This window comes from Elaeis guineensis, chromosome 12 (assembly GCF_000442705.2).
Source record: "Elaeis guineensis isolate ETL-2024a chromosome 12, EG11, whole genome shotgun sequence".
Classification (NCBI taxonomy): Eukaryota; Viridiplantae; Streptophyta; class Magnoliopsida; order Arecales; family Arecaceae; genus Elaeis; species Elaeis guineensis.
Window position 1 is genome coordinate 17,355,707 of NC_026004.2, and position 27,011 is coordinate 17,382,717.

The 27,011-nt window shown below is 35.7% G+C and overlaps 1 non-coding gene and 1 pseudogene across 1 annotated transcript; both read left to right on the top strand.

Annotated features, from left to right (window-relative positions):
* Positions 1-10,997: 10,997 nt before the first annotated feature.
* LOC140852992 (small nucleolar RNA R71) lies at positions 10,998-11,104 on the top strand. Its single transcript, XR_012136069.1, has one exon. It is a non-coding gene; the product is annotated as a small nucleolar RNA R71 (small nucleolar RNA).
* Positions 11,105-21,279: 10,175 nt separating this feature from the next.
* LOC105054965 (uncharacterized) lies at positions 21,280-25,488 on the top strand (annotated as a pseudogene).
* Positions 25,489-27,011: the final 1,523 nt, after the last annotated feature.

Here is a 27,011-nt window from a genome sequence, read left to right on the forward strand (position 1 = left end):
AAGCCCCCATTGTTAATGAAGTTGTAGAATGAATCCATTGTGTACGTGCCATTTTTGGTGAGCTTCTAAGATGGAGTATATCCAATCCTTAAGGGTCTTACTCTAAAGAGAGATCTTTGAAGAATATCCAACCGAGCTATTTGTTATCTTGTTAAGGGTCCTCGAAGCTTGATTTGTCAAGATAGAGATCCCAAGGACCATTGGGAAGCAACAGAACAAATTTGATTTAGAGCACTTGAGTATAAGTCTTCAAAGATTGATGTAAGATGTGTAGGGCTAATCTATGAATTTTTTCAAAATAGATGCTAGAACCATCACTTAATTTGAAGGACATGCAATTTCAAAAGGCAATAAGCTACTTACAAATATATTTCCAAACATGATATAACTTTTTATGACTCTTCTTGACTCAAATCTCCTTCTGATGTAGTATGCACTTTTGATTTGCCTCCAATATGGGGAGCATGATCCCATAGTGAAATTCCATGCCCACATGGCCAAGAGAGCAAGATTCATTTGTTAGATGGTTTTGATGCCCAATTCCCCCTATTTCTTTGATCTACACACACTATCCCAATTTATCAAACAATAGAATCCGCTGACCTTATCTTATCCTTTCCAAAGAAATGTACATCTCATGCTGTCAATTCTATTGAGAACCCATTTTGGCAACTTGAAAACCGACATATAATGTGTAGGTAAAGCAGATAGAACAGAGTTGGTCAATGTGAGCCTACCTTCCCATGAGAGAAATTTTTCTTTGCACGAGGCTAACTTTAAGTTGACTTTCTCTAATAATGGCATCCAACATTGCTTAGGGATCTTCTTGTCACTCAATAGTAATCTAAGATAGATGAATGGGAGAGAGCTAACATTGTAATTCAACCAAGAAGCAAATATTGTTGCTTCACTTTCATCCATATGCATGTCAACAATGAAACTCCTGTGAAAGTTAATTCTCAATCCAGATGCACCCTCAAAAGCCAAAAGAATAGCCTTTATTGCCACTGGACTGTCATTCTTTCTAGCACAAAAAAAGGAGAGTATTATCAACAACCTGCAATTCTTTGATATTGTGGAATTCTCTATTGCATCCAACTCCTTCAATGAGCCTATTGGAGCCAGCTTGCTTGAGAAGCTTGGAAAGAATATCAGTGGCTAAAATGAAAAGAGATGGAGAGAGGGGGTCACCTTGCCTTAGGTCCTGCTTACATTTGATCCAATTTTCAAATCTTCTATTTACAAGGAGAACAACGGGTAAAGAGTCGAGAAGGCATGCATCCATGAGATCTATTTTGATGGAAACCACTAGTCTGAAGCACATCAAACAAGAAACTCCAATTTATCTTGTCAAAAGCTTTTTCAATGCCTAATTTGCACAAGATTCCGTTCTAACTGATCTCTTGCAATGGACAATCATTTCGTGAGTATTAAAAAAATTCTCAATCACGAACCTTTCCTCTCACAAAAGCTAATTATACACCATCAATCAAACTACAATGAAACTGTCACGCCCTCGATCCGAGATTGTAAATCGAGGGTCATGGCAACCACCGCATACTCATAGAAAACTCTTCCCATAAGCATACAAGGCATCTTATCATACTATCCTAAAATAACAGTGGAATAATTAGTCAATAATTTAAATCTAAAACATAACGATCTAAATTTTTTCTTTAATATCTTAATAAATTCAACAATAATTCATAGGCCTTACATCAAATTCAATAAGACTTTCAACCTAAATTAAAAATATGAAGATTTTGTTTCTGATCACTCTTCCATTCATATCTTGTATCATCTTAATTCCTTAATATCTGTAAAAATAGTAAAATAGGAGGTAATGAGCTAGACAGCCTAGTAAGCAATGATCACTTTTCAACAGATTTCATCAGGTATTTAAGTAAATAATCATTTATAGAAAATAAGCATATAGAGTTCATCAATTTGAAATCAATTTCGATTATGCAGTATAATTCGTACCAAATTTATTTCTTTTTCAAAATTCGAGTTTCTTTCGAGATTTTAATTTTTTTCATTCTTAAATTCTTTTCATCAACCATGAGCTATGACCATATTTTTTCTGTGGCAGGGTCATAACACCGCGTATCTTCTTGCGGTGAGCTGCGAATCATCTGACAGCAAAGTCCTTCGGAATCGCTGGTCTCTCTGACGACGCAAATTCTCAGGACAAATCAATTACCAACGTATATGCCCCCATTGGCGGGGTCTTTTACATAGTCAGGTTGTCGATTCATATTGTTCTTACATCAGAATTCTTCATAAATCATGTTTCATATTCTAATTTCAATAATAAAATATATAATCATGTAGTATCGAAATTAATCAATATAATGCATCATGGAATCAATATGTTCAATCATGCTTCATCATAATATTTCAAATAAGATATTTTCATAATAAAATATCATTCATCCAATTCATGCATCGTTTCACAAATCATGTCAGAAAAATATATTATAATTTATCAATAAATCTAGAAAAAATAAAACATTACTTACCTCGAACGCATTCCAATAAATCTACATAATTCTATAAATTTTTTTTCAAAAATTTTGTTCGTAGATCATATCGCGATATCCCATGATCAAACATCCACAATCCTATACAGAATTAATTTCAATGATTAGAAATAATACAAATACCATATTTCAATGGTTTAGATTGAGTCCGATCATCTAATTTTATCTAATCAAAATCTAATTAGGATCTAAACGATCCAAAGTTTGACTATCAGATCAAATCGGATAAGAAGCGATAGGATCGAAGTTTCTTTATCGATTTCATAAAATCAAATGGAGAGAGAAAATCAGAGGAGAGAAAATTTATGAGGTACAATTCGAATTGATCAGGTGACACAATCCAACATTATGATTGATCCAATATCTCGAGTGGTGAAATCAACATGATCAAATCATGATTAAATCGGGATCATGGATAATTAAATTGATAAATATTGGATCTGATCAAGGTAAGTACCAGTACACTGTCCGATAACCATGGATCAGAATTCTTCATTAGAATCGGATCAAGACTATTAAAAAATTTTTTTATTGATAAATCAATCAAGAGAGAGAAATCGATCGAGAGAGAAATAGCTTTAGAGAGAGAAATTTCTTGAAAGAGAAAATTTTAGAGAGAAAAAAATTATCTTGGACTCCTCGAACGATATGATTCAACAAATCCGATCGATCAGATCAAATCATACTGAAATTATCATATGGATAATTTAATAAAATTATAAAAAATAAAATCTAAAAATATCTAATTTGATCAAAGTGGGTGTCGGTATACCGTCCGGTGATCGCAGATCAAAAATTCATCACTAGGATTATTTAAATTCATCATCATTCTTCTCAAAATTTTAGAAAATCTTAGGAGAGAGAAATAACTTAGAGAGAGAAAGTAGAGAGAAAAAAATTCAATTCTAGAGAGAGAAAATACTAGTTCAGACTGAAGGAAGAGAGGGAAGAGAGAGAAATTTTCTTTCTCATATTTTATTATTTATATCATTATTTATTAATTTATTTATTTTATATTTTCTTTCTTCTTTTCTTTCTTTCTTTTTTTTCTTCACGGAAGAGAGAGGAGAGAAAATCCTATTTATTATTATTATTTTATTATTATTTTATTTTTCTTCTCTCTCTCTCTTTTCTTTTTTTTTCCTTCTTCTTCCCACGATTTCCTTTGGGCCGAAACAGGGGACCTCACGATCCCCTCGATTTAGTCAGCCAGCCGGCGGTCGATCGGCACGAGGCTGGCCGGCGACAAAAAGGCGATGATAGGCGGCTCGGAGGGATCCAAATCGGTGGTCGGCGGTGACCACCGGCGTCAAAAAATCGAAGAAAAATGGGCAAAATAGATGTTTCTTCCGCAACAAAATTCGACAATTCCGATCGTCGGTGAGTGATGTTCAAATCTTAAAATTTGTAAATAAAACCGCAAGCGCACGGTGTGCAGAGTAGCACGACCAGCGAGTACGGGTCGATCCCACAGAGACTTGGTTTTAAAAATGATTTTCAAATCTATGCTCAAGCGAGCTTTAACAAAAATCGAAAGTCGAAAGTTGTTTGCTAAAGACAATAAGACTAAGGATCTAGGGTTTTTGAATCCACTAGATCTAGATTAGGGAATTCTACCTAGAATTTTTCTTATTGATCCTAACGACTACTCCTCTTGTCTTTCCCAAGCATAGATTATGAAGGGACTAAGGCCCAACGATAACCCATCAAGATTCTTTACAGGGGAGTAGTAACTAGGATCCCTTAGGGTTTTCTCCTCCTATGCACTGAATCAAGCATGAACTATGAAGGGACTCTGACCCAACTGTAGTTCATCAAAAATTCTTGGCAAAAGAGGAAGAAAAAGAAACCCTAAGAAAAAGAAAGAACCCTATGTAAAATCCCTACTCATGATCTAGCTTCATCGCAAACCCTAGAAGGGATGCTTAGCTAGACATGATCTAAATCTACTTACAAAATTTAAATACAGAAAAATAAATTACCCTAATTTCATAAAATTAAACTGCATAATTTAAACTAACCTAATTGCATAAAATTAAATTGCATAAATTAAACTATCCTAATTGCAAGAAAAATAAATTGCATAATGTAAAGAGATGAAATTGCATAAAAATAAGATTTTATATATAAAAAAAAATTTATTACAAAAATCTCAAAGCTCGAGGCTTGAAAAGAGAGCTAAAAACCCCACTATCTAGGGTTACAAGCTTGATCGGAAGGAAGAATACCTAAAACAAGGGCCTTTGGGGGCTTTTTATAGGCATTTGGGGGTTATAAGGTTTTCAAAACTTCCGATGTGGGACTAAGAGGTTTTAGGGGGTTTATGGTGCGCCGATGGGTCCATGGTCCATGCGCCTGTTGCTGTGGACCAGGCGGCTAACCAGATCACCAAATCAGTTGATTTTTGACCAATTTTGATCTGATTTGACTCGGGTTTGACCCAATTGAGTCTTCTTTCTTCATTCTTCAATTCCTGGGTCAATTTAACTCCGTTTTGCATAAAATTTGCGCCGTTGGAATCCTCTTTCCTTGTTCTTTCTATTGATGATCTCTTCTTCTGCAAAATATAATAACAAGTATCAATTTCTTAATAAAGTTAGATAATTTAGATATTAATTGATACTTTTTATGTCAATTTGTGACATAAATCACACCCCCCAACTTAATCATTGCTAGTCCCTTAGCAATGTACCAAAATAAGATCATATTCCAAAAAGATCCTTCCTTTGCAAATTAATTTAAGATCGAAATTCAAGAAGTTTTCTAGTATTACTAAGTAATGAGCTTCGAATTAGAATCAGTAGTCAGTCTACTTAGAAGCTTTCTTAGAGTACACTTAAAGTTTTATAGCACTTGTGTGAGTGATAACTAACTTAGTATTTCAGTATTAACTTGTACAGGCCAATTGTATCATTTTTCATAACTTAGTTCGATTAATTTTTTATACACCCCAGATTAAACAAAGAACTAAGGTAGCTTTCACACTGTTTTTTTTTTTTTTTTTTTTTTTTTTTTTTTTTTTTGCCGAGCATCCTGGCCTTCCCACCACCGTTTGACGCGAATCTCAACACTTGACTTAGGTGAAGAGACCCGGTTACTAGGCTTAGGGCAATCCACATTTACTCTGTGTTTTGCATTTTATTTCAGGCAGGTAGCTCTTTCCTTAAATTCAAATTTCTTCAATTGGGGTGTAGAGAAAATTATCTAATTTAAATAATACTCAAATCCTTAATTGGCCTTACAATTAACACCTACTTTACCTTGTTAGTGTGCATGTGCAATTGGAAGTGCTAATAGTCTTTAAATGACCTAAGCCACCAAGAGTCTAACCAGCTAATCTTCTCCGTGACTCACTACATTAGCAAATACTTTCTAACTTACTCTTATTTCTTTTATAGATTAATTTATTTCATATATATATATATATATTTTTTTATTATTATTATTATTTTTTTTTTTACATAATATATTAAATGCAAGAAATAACTCATAGTGGAAGGAAAAGGAAATGATAACACCTGATTTTGTTCAAGCTCTCCCCTCAACTTGACCGACATTGTCCCCAATGGAGTTTATCTAATTTATTTGTCCTAAGCAAACTGAAAACAAAGAAAGCATTAGAAATTAAATAAGCTGGGTTGCCTCCCAGAAGCGCTAAGTTTTATGTCTTCAGCCAGACCAAACCTCGAAGCAACTTAATCAGAATAAGTTGGTTCATAAAGAACCATGGCATCTTCAACAGTCTTGACAGGTAATTCCAAGAATGGTTTTAATCGTTGACCATTAACTTTAAAGATAATACCATTACTTGGGTTTTCAATCTCAACAGCTCCGTGTGAAAAAACTTCCTTTACTAAAAATGGTCCTGTCCATCTAGACCTAAGCTTTCCTGGAAACAGATGTAATCTAGAGTTATATAAGAGCACCTTTTGTCCGATATTGAAAGTTTTTCTTATAATTGATTGATCATGAAATACTTTGGTTCGTTCCTTGTATATCCTTGCATTTTCATAGGCTTCATTTTTAAGTTCTTCTAATTCATTCAATTGAAGCTTCCTATGGTTTCCAGCATCGTTCAAATTTATATTTAGTTGTTTGATGGCCCACATGGCTTTGTGTTCTATCTCAATAGGCAAGTGACATGGTTTACCAAACACAATCCTATAAGGAGACATTCCTAGATTGGTCTTGAAAGCGGTTCGGTATGCCCAAAGTGCATCAATTAATTTTAAAGACCAATCCTTTCTATTGGCATTAACAGTTTTTTCCAGGATCTGTTTGATTTGTCGGTTTGACACTTCAACTTGCCCACTAGTTTGAGGATGATATGGTGTGGCCAATTTGTGGGTGACATTATACTTTTTCATCAATGTTGCAAAAGGTCGGTTACAAAAATGGGTTCCCCGATCACTAATGATTGCCCTAGGAATATCGAAACGGGAGAGAATATTTTCTTTAAGAAACTTAATGACCATTTTGCTATCGGGTGTTCTACATGCAATTGCTTCTACCCATTTTGAAACATAATCAACTGCTACTAGAATATATTCATTTCCAAAGGAATTTGGAAATGGTCCCATGAAATCGATCCCCCAAACATCAAAAACTTCAACTACCAAGATTGGGTTGAGTGGCATCATGTGTCGCTTGGTGATTCGGCCCATTTTCTGACATTGAGCACAATTTTTACAATATTCGTGAGCATCCTTAAACAAATTGGGCCAATAAAAACCACATTGGAGAACCTTAGCAGCAGTTTTCTTAGACGCGAAGTGACCCCCACATGCTTGATCATGACAAAAAGATAAAATATTCATGATTTCGTTATCTGGGATACACCTTCTAATAATTTGATCAGGACATTGTTTAAAAAGATAAGGATCATCCCAAATGAAATACTTCACTTGGGCAAAGAATTTATATTTATCCTGCTTAGTCCAATGAGAAGGTATCTTGCCTATGGCTAAATAATTTACAATATCAGCAAACCAAGGTTCAGTAGACAAAGACATGAGTTGCTCATCTGGGAAAGATTCATTGATGGGTGGTTCACTAGATGGTGCAACTGGAATTCGGGATAAATGATCTGCTACAGCGTTCTCAGTGCCTTTCTTGTCCCTAATTTCTAGGTCAAATTCTTGAAGGAGCAAAATCCATCTGATTAAACGTGCCTTGGCATCCTTCTTTGCTAGGAGATGTCTAATGGCTGAGTGATCGGTGTAAACAATGGTGTGGGTCCCAACCAAATAAGATCTAAATTTCTCTAAAGCAAAGACAACGGCAAGGAACTCCTTCTCAGTTGTGGTGTAGTTAAGCTGCGCATCATTTAAGGTTTTACTTGCATAATATATCACTCTAGGCAGCTTATTTATTCGTTGACCTAAGATTGCGCCCACAACATGATCGGACGCATCACACATTAATTCAAATGGTTCAGACCAGACAGGAGGATGAATGATTGGAGCTGATACAAGTGCATTTTTTAGAAATTCAAAGGATTCCAAGCACTCATGAGTAAATTCAAATTTAGTATCCTTTGCCAAAAGATTAGTCAGTGGACGTGCTACTTTGCTAAAGTTGGCAATAAACCTTCTATAGAATCCAGCATGACCTAAAAATGAACGTATTTCTTTCACAGATTTAGGTGGTGGAAGACTTGCAATTAGATCTATTTTGGCCTTGTCCACTTCAATCCCCTTTTTAGAAATGACATGGCCAAGAACTATTCCCTGTTTGACCATAAACTGACATTTTTCCCAGTTGAGAACTAGGTGCTTCTCCTTACATCGTTCTAGAACTAATTGCAGGTGATTCAGACATTCGGAGAAGGTTAGACCAAAAACAGAAAAGTCATCCATAAAAATTTCTAGAAATCGTTCTATCATATCTGAAAATATGCTGATCATGCATCTCTGAAAGGTTGCCGGTGCATTACATAGTCCAAAGGGCATTCGTCTATAGGCAAAAGTACCAAATGGACAGGTGAATGTAGTCTTTTCTTGATCTTCAGCGGCTATGGGGATCTGGTTGTAACCGGAGTATCCATCAAGAAAACAGTAAAACTCTTGTCCGGCTAGTCTTTCCAATATTTGATCAATAAATGGCAAAGGAAAGTGATCTTTCCTTGTCGCAGCATTCAACTTTCTATAGTCTATACAGACCCTCCATCCCGTTTGGGTCCTAGTTGGGATAAGTTCGTTTGCATCATTTTGGACCACTGTTACCCCAGATTTCTTGGGTACTACTTGAACTGGGCTTACCCAAGAGCTATCATAAATAGGATAAATTATTCCACTATCTAGGAGTTTCAGAATCTCCTTTTTAACTACATCCTTCATAACTGGATTAAGCCTTCTTTGGGCTTCTCTTGTTGGTTTAGCCTCTTCCTCTAAGTATATTCTATGTTGAACTATAGAAGGGCTTATTCCTTTGATATCTGCTATGGTCCAACCTATTGCTTCCTGATTTGCTTTTAGAACTGACACTAACTCCTCCTCTTGCTTGGGATCTAGGTCTGATGCAATAATTATAGGCAAAGTTTCTTTGGGTCCTAGATATGCATACTTGAGATGTTCTGGGAGGGGTTTCAGTTCTAAAATGGGTGCTTCCTCTATCGATGGTTTAGGTGATGGTTTCACCATCTCAATGATTGGTTCAGTAGGAAGTGTCGATTCTTGATTAATCTGATTTTCTTTAAGTATTTCATTGACATCCTCAGACTCATGGATTAACCAGGGGTTAGACTCTAGGTCGACTTCATCATCACTAATGTCAATGGATTCATAAATACCATCTTGGACTACATTGACATCAGCATGAGAAGAGGATTCCTGTTCTAAGTTAAAAACATTAAGCTCAATGGTCATATTCCCAAAGGATAACTTCATTAGACCATTTCGACAATTGATTTCAGCATTGGCCGTAGCTAAGAATGGTCTTCCTAAAATGACAGGTATATGTCCTTTAGGATTCGCAACTGGCTCAGTCTCTAAAACAATAAAATCTACAGGAAAAATGAAATTTTCAACCTTTATCAGAACATCCTCGACCATTCCCTTAGGGATCCTGAGAGATCTATCGGCTAACTGTAATGTGATCCCAGTAGGTTGAAGTTTTTCTAATCCTAATTGTTCATACACCGAATATGGAAGGATATTCACACTAGCTCCTAGATCTAGCAAGGCCTTTTTTATATTGGTTTCTCCAATAACACAAGAAATTGTTGGAGCTCCAGGGTCCTTATATTTAATTGGCACATGGCTAGATAGGTATGAACTGACACTTGCAGCCAAAAATGCTTTCTTTGGTACATTAGTGGTCCTTTTCCTAGTGCAGAGATCTTTTAAAAATTTGGCATAAGTTGGAACCTGATGGATTATATCTAAAAGAGGAATATTAACTTGGACTTGTTTAAATACCTCTAAAATTTTGTCTAAATATTCAGATTTATTGGATTTCAGTCTGTTTGGAAAAGGAGCTCTAGGACTTTTAAGTACTGGACTAGGTGAATTTTCAGTTTCTGGTGCTTGAGGTTGAAAGGTAGTAGTTTTAGAAGGTGACTCGGCAGATGAGTCATCTATATCATCAAGTGCAACTACCTTATTGTCTATTTGTTTTCCTGATCTTAAGGTATGAATGGCATTTATACCATTAACTTGGTTTCCTTGTTGGGGTCGTGGACCATTTTGGTTCCTAGGATTTGGCTCATGTTGGCTAGGTAACCTACCATGTTCTCGTTCACTAATGGTCGAAGCCAGCTGACTTACTTGCATTTCCAGACGGGCTATAGCTTGGGTGTTATTATTTATGAGTTGACCCGTAGTTTGCATAAAGCTGGTATGTGTTTTCATCATGGCTTCTAGGCTTTTCTCTAAAGAGGTAATTTTTTTGTCATTATCATGGAAGCCTGGCGGGTTGTTCATCACTGGGTTGGACCTTAGATTTTGCTGATTGAAATTTGGATTACCTACATTAGGATTCTGGGACCATGAGAAATTCGGGTGATTCCTCCAACCTGGGTTATATGTGGGTGCATAAGGATTGTTCAATGGTCCTTGATAGGTGGCATTCACCTGTGCACACTCATTCGAGTAGGAACATTCTTCTAAGACATGGTTTGGTGCATTGCACCCTTTACACATGGGTGCAGATATTTGATTTACATTGGTTGGTCTCTGTAATTCTAAGGCTTCCAATCTACGTGTTAAGGTTGCAATCTTGGCCTCTGATGCTAAGGTTGGTTGAATTTGATGCATTCCTCCTCTTGAAGGTGTAGCTTTATCAGGTTCCCTAGTTGTTTCCCACTGTAAATTTTTCTCGGCTAGATCTTCTAAGAATTGCCAAGCTTCAGTAGTTTCTTTGTCCATAAATTGATCTTGGCACATGGACTCTAGCATGGTTCTTGAGTTTGAATCTAACCCCTCATAGATGATCTGGCATAGTCTCCAAGTTTCTATTCCATGGTGTGGGCATTGGGTCAAAAGATTCTTGAAACGATCAAAGTACTTCCAAAATGATTCACCAGCTAGTTGGTAAAATTGATTTATTTCATTCCTAATCCTAGCTGTTTTATGATGGGGGAAATACTTTTTTAAAAATATTCTCACAAAGCCCTCCCAGGTAGTGACAGAATAGTTTGGCAGATTATAAAGCCACTTCTTAGCATTGTCCTTAAGGGCAAAGTTGATTAATCTAAGTTTGACCTCATCCTCTGTTAATTGCAGTTTCATGGTTGCACATACCTCCTCAAATTCTCTAATAAATATATAAGCATCCTCTAATCCTGTGAATTTTGGAAGCATATTTATGATTTGAGGTTTGATTTCAAAATTGTTAGCTGTGGGTTGTGGCAACCTGATACAAGATGGTTGGATGGAGCCAACTGGATAACACAAATCCTTAAGGGTCATGGGTTGGATTGGTTCAGCCATTGGAACAACAGGAATTGACTCAATTCTAACTAGACGACCCGACACTCTTCTCCACACACGAAGTGTACGGTTCTCGATGTTTATACAATTTTTTTTTTTAATAAAATTTTTATGTATAAGGAAAAGAAAGAAAAGAGAAAAAGTTCTAAAGAGAAGATCCTAAGGAGTCCTAAATCTAAAGAAAAGTAACCAAATTTTTTAATTTTTTTTTTTTTTTTCAAACAAGTGAATCAATAAATTAAACTCAATCTATCCTAGGGTTAACCTAAATCTAGACAGCTCCTAACTGTTCCAAGATGACCCTTCAAACCTTCCAAGTGGAGATTGATCAACTAGTTAGCCAGGTAAGTATAAGAGGTGGGAGGTTCACTCATCGTTGCCTTTCTAGACACCAAACGAGTTGGCCAGGCCAGCAACTGAACCAATTTAACAAACCACTCTCAGGGACTTGCCTAGACACCAACTAATCAAACAACTCAAACTTGGTAAAACTCTTAGGGTTCTTTGTCCTATTGAGCTCGAATTCCTTAAGGTTGACGTCTAATTGATTTTAAGATTAAAAGTCTAGGTAATGCAATATGATGGAGATGGTTTTTGGGCTAAGGAAGGGTAATGAAATCCCCACCTTATCTTGTTAATGGGTTGATGCCCTTAGATTAATTATGAAAATGCAAATACAAATAAACAAGATGACCAAGAATGTAAAAGATTTTAATTTAGAATTTTTTTTTTATTTTGATATTTTACTTCACGATTATGAAATGTCTTTTGTTTTGTTTTATATATATATATTTTTTTTGTGATTAAGTAAATTTAAATGATTAGGTCTAAAAGCAAAAGTAATTAACTAAAAATAATAAAAGAGAAATTAGAAGCGTACCTGAGTTTTCCAGCAATCACCAGCTAAATATAGAAACTTAAAGAAAAAAGAAAGAGAGTTATAACGCACGAAGAACAAATATTTGAAAATAATTTAAAATGCCAAATCCCCGGCAACGGCGCCAAAAACTTGATGTTCAAATCTTAAAATTTGTAAATAAAACCGCAAGCGCACGGTGTGCAGAGTAGCACGACCAGCGAGTACGGGTCGATCCCACAGAGACTTGGTTTTAAAAATGATTTTCAAATCTATGCTCAAGCGAGCTTTAACAAAAATCGAAAGTCGAAAGTTGTTTGCTAAAGACAATAAGACTAAGGATCTAGGGTTTTTGAATCCACTAGATCTAGATTAGGGAATTCTACCTAGAATTTTTCTTATTGATCCTAACGACTACTCCTCTTGTCTTTCCCAAGCATAGATTATGAAGGGACTAAGGCCCAACGATAACCCATCAAGATTCTTTACAGGGGAGTAGTAACTAGGATCCCTTAGGGTTTTCTCCTCCTATGCACTGAATCAAGCATGAACTATGAAGGGACTCTGACCCAACTGTAGTTCATCAAAAATTCTTGGCAAAAGAGGAAGAAAAAGAAACCCTAAGAAAAAGAAAGAACCCTATGTAAAATCCCTACTCATGATCTAGCTTCATCGCAAACCCTAGAAGGGATGCTTAGCTAGACATGATCTAAATCTACTTACAAAATTTAAATACAGAAAAATAAATTACCCTAATTTCATAAAATTAAACTGCATAATTTAAACTAACCTAATTGCATAAAATTAAATTGCATAAATTAAACTATCCTAATTGCAAGAAAAATAAATTGCATAATGTAAAGAGATGAAATTGCATAAAAATAAGATTTTATATATAAAAAAAAAATTATTACAAAAATCTCAAAGCTCGAGGCTTGAAAAGAGAGCTAAAAACCCCACTATCTAGGGTTACAAGCTTGATCGGAAGGAAGAATACCTAAAACAAGGGCCTTTGGGGGCTTTTTATAGGCATTTGGGGGTTATAAGGTTTTCAAAACTTCCGATGTGGGACTAAGAGGTTTTAGGGGGTTTATGGTGCGCCGATGGGTCCATGGTCCATGCGCCTGTTGCTGTGGACCAGGCGGCTAACCAGATCACCAAATCAGTTGATTTTTGACCAATTTTGATCTGATTTGACTCGGGTTTGACCCAATTGAGTCTTCTTTCTTCATTCTTCAATTCCTGGGTCAATTTAACTCCGTTTTGCATAAAATTTGCGCCGTTGGAATCCTCTTTCTTTGTTCTTTCTATTGATGATCTCTTCTTCTGCAAAATATAATAACAAGTATCAATTTCTTAATAAAGTTAGATAATTTAGATATTAATTGATACTTTTTATGTCAATTTGTGACATAAATCAGTGAGCATGCACACCGACACGGGAAGGAAAGGGGAGAAGAGAGGAAGGAGGAGGAGGCTCACCTTCGATGCCGATGAGGCTTTCCGACAAGATATTGGACGGGCACAGGTCAGGTCTCCGTTGTGGTTTTCCTGCGATTGCCGCCGACTGGGCTTAGGATCTTCGGTGAGAGGGAGAGAGGAGGGTTCTCCTCCTTAAATAGAGCCAGAGGGGGGCTCTTTCCGACTCCGATTGAGAGCCGACAAGAGGAGGAAGAAGACTTCCTTTGGGAGTCTTCTCCCCTATTTTTCTTCCTTTTTTTTTGTTTGGGCTTTGGTGGGCTGAGATTCGTTACTCGGGCTGGGCCATCACATTCTTCCCCTCTAAAAAAAATTTCATCCTCAAAATTTTTCTTGCTTGAGTCTTCGTATTTCCTTACTTGAATCTCATCCACAAATATTTCAATATTCTAATTTTTGATATAAAATTTATTCTTAAATTATTTCATAAGAAAAAAATCAATACATCAAATATTAATCTGAAACGAAACCATTCATTTTCTTATTTATCAAGATCAATATCTCAAAGATTTTCAATATTTCAAGATTTCGAAATTATGATCTCATTTTTTATAAAAATCATGTTCAATATCTCACGACTCAAATTAAAATTAAATCCATCTCTTGTAGGTAGAAGAAAATCAACGTCTCTATTCTTGCATAAGAATTTCATTCATCATCATCATTCATTTTTTTTTTAAATATTATCCACTCTTAATTTCAACCCATCATAAGATAGGAAAAACATACTTATGTGAATCATATAATGACATCCCAATTCTCGATACAACTTCATCATTAAGTCATTTCATAAAGATCAATATCACCATTGTTGATTGAATCAATATCACTATTTCTAGTCATCGAAATTTTCTTACTCAAACCCTCAAACTCTTACATATTCTAATTCTTGAAGTAAATTTTATCATTAAGTCATTCCATAATAAAAATCAATAACTCAAAAATTGATCTAAATCAAAACTATATTTTTCTTATAATCAAAATCAATGTCTCTATTCTAAGTAAGTATATCAATTTTCTTTATCTAAACATTAACAACTCTCAATTAATCGATTTATTGTCAAATTAAATTATAAATAACTCTAATCCATCTTTTGTAGAATAATCGTCAATATCAATAGATAACCTCAATCTTTTCTATTCAGTCAGAGAAATAATAATGATCAAAAGAATCCAAACTTCAAATTTTATTATATCCTGCAGATAAATATTTGAGTATAATAATCTAAGATCGAAATCATTATTCGATAAACAATCTCAAATTCTTCATAATAAATAGAGAATTATAAAATTTAATTCTAGGATAGAAAAAATTTATCTCTAAATATTCTAAATCTAAAATCAAAAATCAAAGGTCCACTCATCCTAGAATTAGGATGCTAAATATTTTTTTTTTAGCATAGTAGGTGGAAGCACTACTTTTAAAAATCATATTAGGATATCTAAAATAATTTAAAATTTTAAAATATTATTTTTTCTAATATCAATAAATTTTTTGTATCAAACCATATCATCTATCATAATTCTTTAACTCAAAGGGTCAACATTCCTGACTTACTCAAAGTAATCCAGATTACCATGCTTCTGCTGCGCACTCTGATCTAACAATCAAAATTTTTTAACTTCACCAAAAAATTTTGATCAAATTATTTCTTTACCTTATCAATAAAAAAAATTTAAAATTTTAAATTTCAATTGAAGCCAAAGATTAACTTCTGATTCTCATTCATATTTCTACTGGTATACAATAATCTTGATTAACCCTTGAGTCTAATATCATATTTAAACCATCATACAGATTTACTATAATCAATATGAATCAAATCTTAATTCTTATATCAATTCAATTCGATAATTTTCAAACCAAAAATCCTTATAAGTCAAATTAATGAAGAAAAAATCCTTCGATGCTCCATCAAATTTGGACATAATCAGAATATATAAGAATTTCAAATTATTATTATTTTTTTAAAATTTCTATCATTAGGATCTTTAATATCTATCAAATATCCTTTCATAACAATCATACAAGCTTCAAAAAATCAAATCTCCATTTAATAGTAGATTCAATTAGGGACCTCGTTAACAAAAGCAAAGGAACTCCATATCAATTTTTAAATCCAAAATTTCTAAATTATAAATTCACATGGATCCCTTAATCTGAAATAAATATAAATTAGATCTTTTATCTTAATCTAAAGATATCAATTTTTCATTAACAACCTCAACAATAATATCAGAAAATCTCTTGATCAACTTAGATACGAAATCTTTAAATTAAAATTTCATACACATCATGTAGTCTCCAAAAGACAAAATAAGATCTATTATCTAGATCTAAGGATGATGATTAAATATTCCAGTATGATGAATATTCTACAACCTCATAGTCGATTTCATCAATAAGAAATAGGTTTCTTTGCAATATCTCCAAATATGCATTCATCCTAATATGTCACTTTATATATGATCCACATACCAAGTTCACTTTTGATAAATATTCCAATCCAGCATCATAAAAAAAATTTTCTTTTAAAACAATATTTTATTATCAAATCTTTATCTTGTCAATAATAGTCAACTTTTCAACTAGAAGTAATATCATAGTATTATTCTCACATCGAATTTGAACTTACGATTCACTTGAATAACCAATGATCAAATTAATAACCACAATGCACAATAAAATTTTATGTCAATCCTTTTGTAATTACTTTCAATCAAAATCTAACTAATCATATAATGATCAATAGATTATCTATCATATTTCAAATTCTATATGTCATAATCTCTTGTGATCCTTTCATACATAATCTCAATATTTAACCAAAAGTTCATAAAGATTTCTCCCACTACAATCATCAAAGATCTACACCATAATGTCCTCAGTGTCTATCCACTTACACCCATTCTATATCTGATTCTATGTTTCATAATTCATCCACTTATGCTCTGATACCATATTAATTGTCACGCCCCCAATCCGAGATTGTGAATCGAGGGTCATGGCAACCGCCGCATACTCATAGAAAACTCTTCCCATAAGCATGCAAGGCATCTTATCATGCTATCCTAAAACAACAGTTGAATAATTAGTCAATAATTTAAATCCAAAACATAACGATCTAATTTTTTTCTTTAATATCTTAATAAATTCAATAATAATTCATAGGCCTTACATCAAATTCAATAAGACTTTCAACCTAAATTAAAAATATGGAGATTCTACTTCTGATCACTCTTCCATTCATATCTTGTATCATCTTAATTCCTCAACATCTGTTAAAACAGTAAAATAGGAGGTAATGAACTAGACAGCCCCGTAAGCAATGATCACTTTTCAACAGATTTCATCAGGTATTTAAGTAAATAATCATTTATAAAAAATAAGCATATAGAGTTCATCAATTTGAAATCAATTTCGATTATGCAGTATAATTCATACCAAATTTATTTTTTTTTCAAAATTTGAGTTTCTTTCAAGATTTCAATTTCTTCCATTCTTAAATTCTTTTCATCAACCATGAGCTATGACCATATTTTTTCTGTGGCAGGGTCATAATACTACATATCTTCTTGCAGTGAGCTGTGAATCATCTGGCAGCAAAGTCCTTCGGAACCACTGGTCTCTCTGGCGGTTTGTCGTTGGTCTCTCTGGCGATGCAAATTCTTAGGATAAATCAATTGCCAACGTATATGCCCCCATTGACGGGGTCCTTTACATAGTCAGATTGTCAATTCATATTGTTCTTATATCAGAATTCTTCATAAATCATGTTTCATATTCTAATTTCGATAATAAAATATATAATTATGTAGTATCGAAATCAATCAATATAATGCATCATGGAATCAATATGTTCAATCATGCTTCATCATAACATTTCAAATAAGATATTTTCATAACAAAATATCATTCATCCAATTCATGCATCATTTCACAAATCATATCAAAAAAATATATTATAATTTATCGATAAATCTAAAAAAAATGAAACATTATTTATCTCGAACGCATTCTAATAAATTCACATAATTCTATAAAATTTTTTTCAAAAATTCTGTTCGTAGATCATATTGCGATATCCCATGATCAAACATCCACAATCTTATACAGAATCAATTTCAATGATTAGAAAGAATACGAATATCATATTTCAACGGTTTAGATTGAGTTCGATCATCTAATTTCATCTAATCAAAATCTAATTAGAACCTCAACGATCCAAAGTTTGACTATCAGATCAAATTGGGTAAGAAGTGATAGGACCGAGATTTCTTCATCGATTTCATTAAATCAAGTGGAGAGAAAAAATCAGAGGAGAGAGAATTCATGAGGTACAATTCGAATTGATCAGGTGACACAATCTAACATTATGATTGGTCCAATATCTCGAGTGGTGAAATCAACATGATCAAATCATGATTAAATCGGGATCATGGATAATTAAATTAATAAATATTGGATCTGATCAAGGTAAGTACCAATACACTGCCCGACAACCATGGATCAGGGTTCTTCATTAGAATCAGATCAGGACTATTAAAAGAATTTTTTCATTGATAAATCGATCAAGAGAGAGAAATCGATCGAGAGAGAAATGACTTTAGAGAGAAAAAATTCTTGAGAGAGAAAATTTTAGAGAGAGAAAATTCATCTTGGACTCCTCGGACGATATGATTCAACAAATCCGATCGATCAGATTAAATCATACTAAAATTATCATATGGATAATTTAATAAAATTATAAAAATTAAAACCTAAAAATATCTAATTTGATCAAAGTGGATGTCGGTATACCGTCCGGTGATCGCAGATCAAAAATCCATCACTAGGATTATTTAAATTCATCATCATTCTTCTCAAAATTCTAAAAAATCTTAGGAGAGAGAAATAACTTAGAGAGAGAAAGTAGAGAGAAAAAATTTAATTCTAGAGAGAGAAAATACTAGTTCAGGCCGAAGGGAGAGAGAGAAGAGAGAAAAATTCTCTTTCTCATATTTTATTATTTATATCATTATTTATTAATTAATTAATTTTATATTTTCTTTTTTCTTTTCTTTCTTTCTTTTTTTCTTCACGAAAGAGAGAGGAGAGAAAATCCTATTTATTATTATTATATTATTATTATTTTATTTTTCTTCTTCTTTTTCTTCTCTCTCTTTTTTTCTTTTTCTTTTTCCTTCTTCTTTTTCTTTTCTTTTTTTTTTCCTTCTTCTTTTTTTTTCTTTTTCTTTTTCCTTCTTCTTCCCACGGTTTCCTTTGGGCCGAAACAGGGGACCTCACGATCCCCTCGATTTAGTCGGCCAGCCGACGGTCGATCGGCATGAGGCTGGCCGACGACAAAAGGGTGACGACGGGCAGCTCAGAGGGATCCAAACCGGTGGTCGGCGGTGACCACCGGCGTCGGAAAATCGAAGAAAAATGGGCAAAATAGATGTTTCTTCTGCAACAAAATCCGGTGACTCCGGTCGCCGGCGAACGTGCACATCAGCACAGGAAGGAAAGGGGAGAAGAGAGGAAGGAGGATGAGGCTCACCTTCGACGTCGGTGAGGCTTTCCGACGAGATATTGGACAGGCACAGATCGGGTCTCTGTGGTGGTTTTCCGGCGATTGCCGCCGACTAGGCTTAGGATCTTCGGTGAGAGGGAGAGAGGAGGGTTCTCCTCCTTAAATAGAGCCAGAGGGGGGCTCTTTCCGACTCCGATTGAGAGCCGGCGAGAGGAGGAAGAAGACTCCCTTTTGGAGTCTTCTCTCCTTTTTTTTTTTTGTTGCCCAGCTATGCAACCCAAGAGGGGGGATGAATTGGGTTTCTAAAAATTTTAAGCTTAACTTATGTCTTATGAAAAATGTTTGACAATAGCTAAATAACTAGAGAGAGTAAGGTTAATTCAAGACTAATGGCTAAATACAAGAATGCACGAGAATAATGGAGAGTTAAAGAAGAGCAATTAGGCATAACACAAACAAAAGGATTTATAGTGGTTCGGTGCCAACCTTGCACCTACATCCACTCCCCAAGCTCCTACTTGGGAATTCCAATCCACTAATCTTGTATTCAACCCGAATACAAACGTCGAAAACTCTGACTCTAGCTATCCCAAGCTAGTCCACTTGTTTCTCGGATACAAGCCAACTCAATACACTCCGATTCAAGGTTCGGATCAACCTTCCCTTGTTTTGGAACTCTTCCAAAACAAAAACAATAAGTCAAACAAAGTATAACAATGAATAGCATAAGTAAGTACAAAGAAAGCTCCTTTAATGAGCGAATAAGACTTTAAATACACTTTACTCAAAGAGAAGAAGGCTCTTTTTGATTTCCTCAAGGTGGTTGGAGACTTGAATGTGCACTTGAGGAGTTGGTGAGCTTGGATTAAAGGCTTCTTGAATGCTTTGAGTGAGCTTTTGCTTAGGGCTGAAAAGTTTGCTTGAAATTCCTTTTTCAAAATCTCTCTTCTTGATGCTTCTTTTTGATTCCCACCTTTTTGTCCCTTTTATAGCTTCAAGAAATAGTGGAAAACATTCTGGGCTGAAATAGAGCCGTTAGACCACAATAAATGAGCATTAAAAGCACTTAAAATGGATTAAAAACTAGCCGTTGCAGAACAATCCCGTCATAGGGGTCGACTCATGGGTCGACTCATGCCTGGGGGTCGACTCATGGGTCGACCTCTGTGGAAAAACACCAGAAAACCAAACGGGAAGCAAGGTTCTGTAAAATTAGCCCAAAACCCACAGAGGTCGACTCATGGGTCGACTCATGCCTTGGGGGTCGACTCATGGGTCGACTCACAGGGTGTGCCAAGTTTGTGCCGGCCAAAAATTCAGCGTGCCAATCATCTCACATGTCATGAGTCGACTCATGTTTTTCAAACATGAATATCTTTCAAAATATAAGTCCAAAAATAATAAAATTTTCACCAATGGATCACAAATCTTTTGTTCTATCACTTGATGCTTTCAAATCAGAATTTGATAAAATTACGATTTTGCTTCTGAAGAGCAATAAGTCTTTTTCAAGCGAAAATCATTAGTACCCCTTCAAATGCTTTGTAATCATCAAAATTAATTCAAGAAGTAATATTTTTTTTTTAAATTTTGACGGGTTAAAATTCATTACTCAGACCAGGCCATCACAGAAACAAAGCAAGTCTTCAAGATGATACCTTAGAAATGATTTTGCATAAGCTGTTAAGTAGGCTAATGGGTCTGAGATCTCGAGCGGCAAGGGATCCTTCCTTGTTAGGCCAATCCGCAGCGGATCAAAAATAAAAATAAAGAAAGAAGGAAAGACGGCGGAAGGAATCGTCCGCATAGTTATATACACACGGACAATCAAGATCACCGTTCGATTGACCCCTCCGAACAATCTCTACCGCCGGTACGTTGCGTCCTATAGAAATTTGTATGCAGTATATCTGGAAGCCGGCATGGGATATTGACATCAGAAATAACCAAAATGCCATTCTCGTCCCTTCGAGCCGTCGTCATCGCTCACGCCCTTGGTATGTCATCGATTTCTAAAATCCCTCAATCACTCCTCTCTCTCTCAGCTGATTTTTGTTAGGGTAGGATTGAATCCAAAGACTCCACGCCCAAGGGAATTCCATTCGATCTCGTTGGTTTCTCAGCTTGATATGACCACGAGGGGGCTTGGATTCGCCTGTTTCTTCGCCGACTTGGGCAGGTATCTCAGTACTCTCTAGTTTTCCTTTTGTTTTTTGGCTTTTTTTTGTGGTGGGGGGTCGGGGGGTGGGTGTTTGTTGGATAAAAATTATTTTTTTCTTAATTATCATGGGTACATCTGGGTCTCACAGTTAGGAAGGTTTGTTGAGGGTTTAGATTGCTGCGGTGGAGTGGTATATTCGAAGTTTGTACGCATTCGGGTTATTTGAATTGTTCCATGCTTTTCGAGTGTTGTTGATTAGAATTCAGGTTTCAAGTGGAGGAATTCTAGGGTTTTTCGGTGGAAATTGGAGTGCTGGTAATTGTGATGACGGTTATAGTTTGTAGAAGAATGAAGGTAGGATTTGAGGGTCAAATGCTTGGGCAATAGGCTTTTGACAATCGGAGGCCGAAATTGTGATGCTCAGAGAAATAGGAATATTGCTTGCATATAAAGTTGGGATCTTTAAGGATGAAGTAGTGGATTGGATTCAATTTAAAATCGTTAGAGCAAAAATGAGGATTCCTATAGACTTAGTCACGGTTAAGACTTTTGGTGGGAAAGGCTTGATGAGAAGGGGTAGGAAGAATAACAGATGTGAATTTACCATAGAATTAAGAAACTAAATAACCATATAGGAATCCAAGTTTAGTCAGCTAGAACAGAATATTCTGCTTGATCCCTTTCACTGATTTAGGAGGGAAAAGGCGAAACAAATAGAGTGAAATACTGAAGTGAACATTGCAAAAAAGCAAAAAAAAAGTTGTACTTTGCCTTGAAGCGGGAAACAACAGAAAAAAACTGGACTCTTAGCATGCTATGTGTTACAGTGGGATTTATGTTTACATGACGACCCATTACAAATCACACTGACCCTGTGGATCGCATCAATTCTTTGATGCCATATGGCATGACAGTGCTGCTGAATCTTTTCTTTGGCAATAGGGCTGGGCTGCATATGATTGCTTTTGCAAAATTTCATTGCAAGCGGATCCTTCTGCAACATTTTGACACTAATTTGCTAGGTCAACTTGAACTTCTTAGAAGAACATTAAAGAGCATATTCCATTGAGGAATTTTCATATAGTATGAAGATGAAGCAAATACTTTAGATCTCAAATACTTACTGCAATTAGTATCTAAGTGAAACTAAGCAATAAATGGAAGACAAAATTTACCTTATAAGAGCTGTTATTTGTAAAGATCTTCAGAGGTATAGCATCGAACATGCTTCGATGTTTATTTCAAAGCTGATGTGTCATGGATAGGCATTAGTTAATCATGATTGGTTCAATAACCATGTGAGTCTACATTTGAGAGTATTTTCCTCTGACATTGGATTGATATTATGTGCGGGGTTCTTCTAGAAACATAGCTGCACTCTTCTGGGAATCTGGAGGGGATCTTTGAATTTTGCAGTTGGCAGCTTCCCTTCTAGGTCAAATCCCATCTGACAATAAACCCTGAGAACAAAAATTATCTCCTTTGCATCATGGAGTTTGTTCATGACTTCAGCTACAACTTTCTTTGTTTGTCATGTGATAATCTTATGCATGGATCATCACCACTGGTACGCTTGTAGGATTGAAGGTGGGTTGTCCGTTGATTTTTTTCTTATGCTCCAGAATTGAAGGTTAATAGGAAGGAGGGGAGAGTAGGAAGTAATACCACTTTTAGTTTTCTATGTCAAAAAGATGGATTGAGATGATGTTGTCCAAATGAGGTTAAGATTAACCTAAGGGAGGCAGATGTCTATTAGTCCACGCTTTCTGTTGTAGTTCTCATGTGCTTTTTGTTTCTTTTCATATTATCAATTGCATTCAACTCCTCTTAGTGTTTTTTTCCCTAATGGTCAAGGTTTCCCATATTAGTCAACACCATATACCATACCAAACATACCATATCGGACAGATACATAGTCTCATACCATACCGGATCGGTACATAGTCTTATATGGTACGATACTTAATACACCTAGCTATGTCATACTATACCGCATACCGACACTATAATAGGATGATATCGATAAAGAGTCTGGTATTGAGATAGCAAATCTTGATGTACATATATTAAAGCTTGTCTGATAATAATATCTCTTATGGTGCAAGGACCTTCAACTTTGATACAAATTAGTTAGTAATGTGATGAGCTCAATTTTTGAATTCCATCATTCATAGAATATGAAAAACCATATAATTGTTCATATATTTTTGAATTTTAACCTTCTCACACAAATAAAACTATTGCAGCACTTCCTAACTAATTCATCCAATGATCCCAGTAAAAACCAATTCATCCAATGTTTTTTATGTTTTTCATTTTAACTTTGTCGAAATAACCTCTTTGTGCATCTAGTTGAAGCATTTCAAATCACAACAAATGGATTTTAAGTTGTTTTTAGATATGTGAAAAAAAAAAATAGTTTAAAGTAGAACAGTTCTGAATTACTTGGCTAACTTGTAAGAGTTGTTGTGTAGCAGAGATAAGAAAGAGCATTTACCATAGCTTGATCTATTTGAGCAAGCTTGCCTGGTAGGCCTGGTAGCTTGCATATGATGGAGAAGCATTTTGAAATAATATTCACCTTTTTCTTTTACACTTATACTATCACATGAGTCTACTTTTTATTGAAATTTTGTGATGAGGAAGATGGTGTTTATTGGAGATTTTGATGTTCACATTCTTTTGCTTGTATGCAGTAGGAATGCAATATGAGCTGTTCGATTGAATATTTTAATCCTTGCCATCATATTGTTGAGATCCATACTTGTACATTTTGGTGGTATTAAGATGGGCAGTGGTTGGGCTGCAAGAAGTCTGGGAAAAAGGCCACCAGAGAAGCACTACTTAGAGCTTATCATTTTACTCTCCTCCTTTCTCCTGTTGTTTCCTTTTGGGATTGTATTGTTCGCAAAATGAGATACTCCTACAGACCTGAATGGGTGTAGCATTATGGTGGTAACTGTTGAAGTAGTTTCTTGCTCAGAAGAGTTCAGCAACTTTTGTAAGTTTTCGGCAGATGGTACTAGAAATGATTCTATTTCATTAATAGTCATTTCAAGGATATTAAGCTGAGACCAGTATTTTTAGAAAGAGGAATCATGGAATAAGTTTGCTATGGTCAAGCAGGTGCTGTCCTGAAGAAAGGGAAGAAGAAGCAGGCCAAAGAGGAACTGGATCGCCTAAAGCAGGCCGAGAAGAAAAAGAGGCGCCTGGAGAAAGCACTCGCAACCTCTGCAGCCTTATGCTCTGAATTGGAGAAGAAAAAACAGGAGAAAAAAGAAGAAGAACAACACTTGATAAGGAATGTGCTTAAACAGCGGAGGCTGTTGCTCTGCATGTCCTTCTAGGGGAAGATGCAGATGAACCCTGTCATTTCATGCTGAACAGTAATCAAAGATATAACCCTGGGGATCACTCTAACAATTTTGACCTTTTAATGGGCTATCAGATTTTCACAAAATATTCTGGTGAGGGATTGGGATGGACCACTGATGCATATGGACCTGTGTGGAGTGGAATGATTGGGTGCTTGGACAGTCAATGCCTTCTGAGATGCATGCAAGATGTTTACAAGCATCGTATTATGAGGAGACAGGTCAAATAGCAGATATTTCTGCAGGGTGTCTAGCAGCGCAGGCACTCTCATCACTTCGAATTGCAGAGAAATCACTCAGCGACCAATTTGCTTGCCAAGGACTGGCAAATGCTGTCATCCATAGGATTCTGGGTGGCTGCAACGTGGGTAACAAAGTTAATTTCTACAAGGAGTCATAACTACATTATATGTAGAATTGTATAAAGCTTTGGTAGATGAACCTTTTTCCATTTTGAGTGACTTTAAATATCTTCCTGTTTTAATGCTATATCCTTGTCATGAAGTGGGTGTAAAGGTGCGTCTGAAGGAGCTTGTAATGTCTTTTGTTTCGGAATACTGGCGAGACCTGCTTGGGACCTTTGCTGAATATGTTCTGTTTTCATTGAACAATAAAATTATCATATTGTAATTTGTTATATAGTCAAATAAGCTAGTTGTCGCTCTTGATAAACGAGGCTCTTTTTAAATTCTTGTTTTCAAGGTGAATCTTTAGGAATACTGCATTCCTACAGTTTTCAAGTAGATGGTATTTTTGCCATATGGGAAGCAAAAATAGAATGGCCTTTCACAGTTGTGCACGTATGAGTTTATGCATGATGCAGCCATCGGAGTTCTGTGTCTGGTATTTAGTAGAATGAATTGTGATTGTAAGCCATTTGAGGGGTAATTGAATTGTAGGTACATCTCAATCAAATTCATTTCCTTATCCTTGTGAGTTATGTCTTTTAACAAGATATCTTTGTGGAACCTTTTGTTCCCCCTGGTTGTAGGGATGGTGATGTGTGAAATATTGATTAAGCCGGTCAATATCTGTACTTATTTCATAATGAAAAACTCCATATTTATATCCATGCTGTATTCGCCTCAAGTCAAGTCAGCTCAAATAGTGGTGCGGGTCAAATCAGATTGGATAAATAAAATAATTTAGATAAGTGAAAAGAAAAATTTATCACATAAATATTATAAAATAATTATATTTTTTAAAAAAAATATTTAGATTAAGCTATATTGTGTCGGATTCGAAGCAAGACATATCATTATCTATAGAAAATTTAAAATTATTTTAAATATTTTATCTAGAATGAATATTTATTTTAAATTTTAATTGGATCGAATAAAATCTGTCGCATTTGAGTTGAGTTGGGCACTCAATGGATCGGCTTCAATTATCATCCTTGCCTGGTTGTATCAAAGCTTTGGAATCTAAACATACACCAAAACCGACACTACATGGAAATTTACCATATTTGGTGTATGGTGTTTGATCGTACCTTATTTAATAATATTTGTTGGGTATGAAATACCCTCAGCCGAAGTTCTTGACAGGATTGACCCTCCCAGAACTCCTCCGGCTTTCGACTGCAGATGGTATCTCTCCGGACTTCCCCAACAGCCGAATTTTTCACGTGCTGACTGAATTCCCCCGACGTACGAGCTCCCACTGCACCACCGCGAGCCCCTTCAACACGAGTTCCCCCAGTCATCTATTAAGCCGCCCCAAGTGCTCACTGAGCTCCACCACCAGCCGACCTTCCACGACTATCAGCTGTTCCCCGAATCCCCTTCTAGGCTTCTTCCAGCCAGGTTTAACTCCATCCGAACTGCCCCGGACTTCGCCAACGGCTGAACTTCTCCAACGATAGATTCCTACAACTACTAGATTTTTATCCGGACTCCCTACGGGAGCCGGACCTCCGTTCCCGACTTGGCTGCAGGCGGACGTCGCCCGGACTCCTACGGGAGTCGGGCTCCGCCCACGACTTCGTCTACAGGTAAACTTCGTTCGGACTCCTACGGGAGCCGGACTTCACTCACAACTCCAATTGCAGGAGGACTTCGCCCGGCTCCTACGGGAGCCAGATCTCGTCTCCAGCTCCAGCTGCGGGAAAACTCCGCCCGGGCCTCCTACGAGAGCCGACCTCGTTGCCGACTCC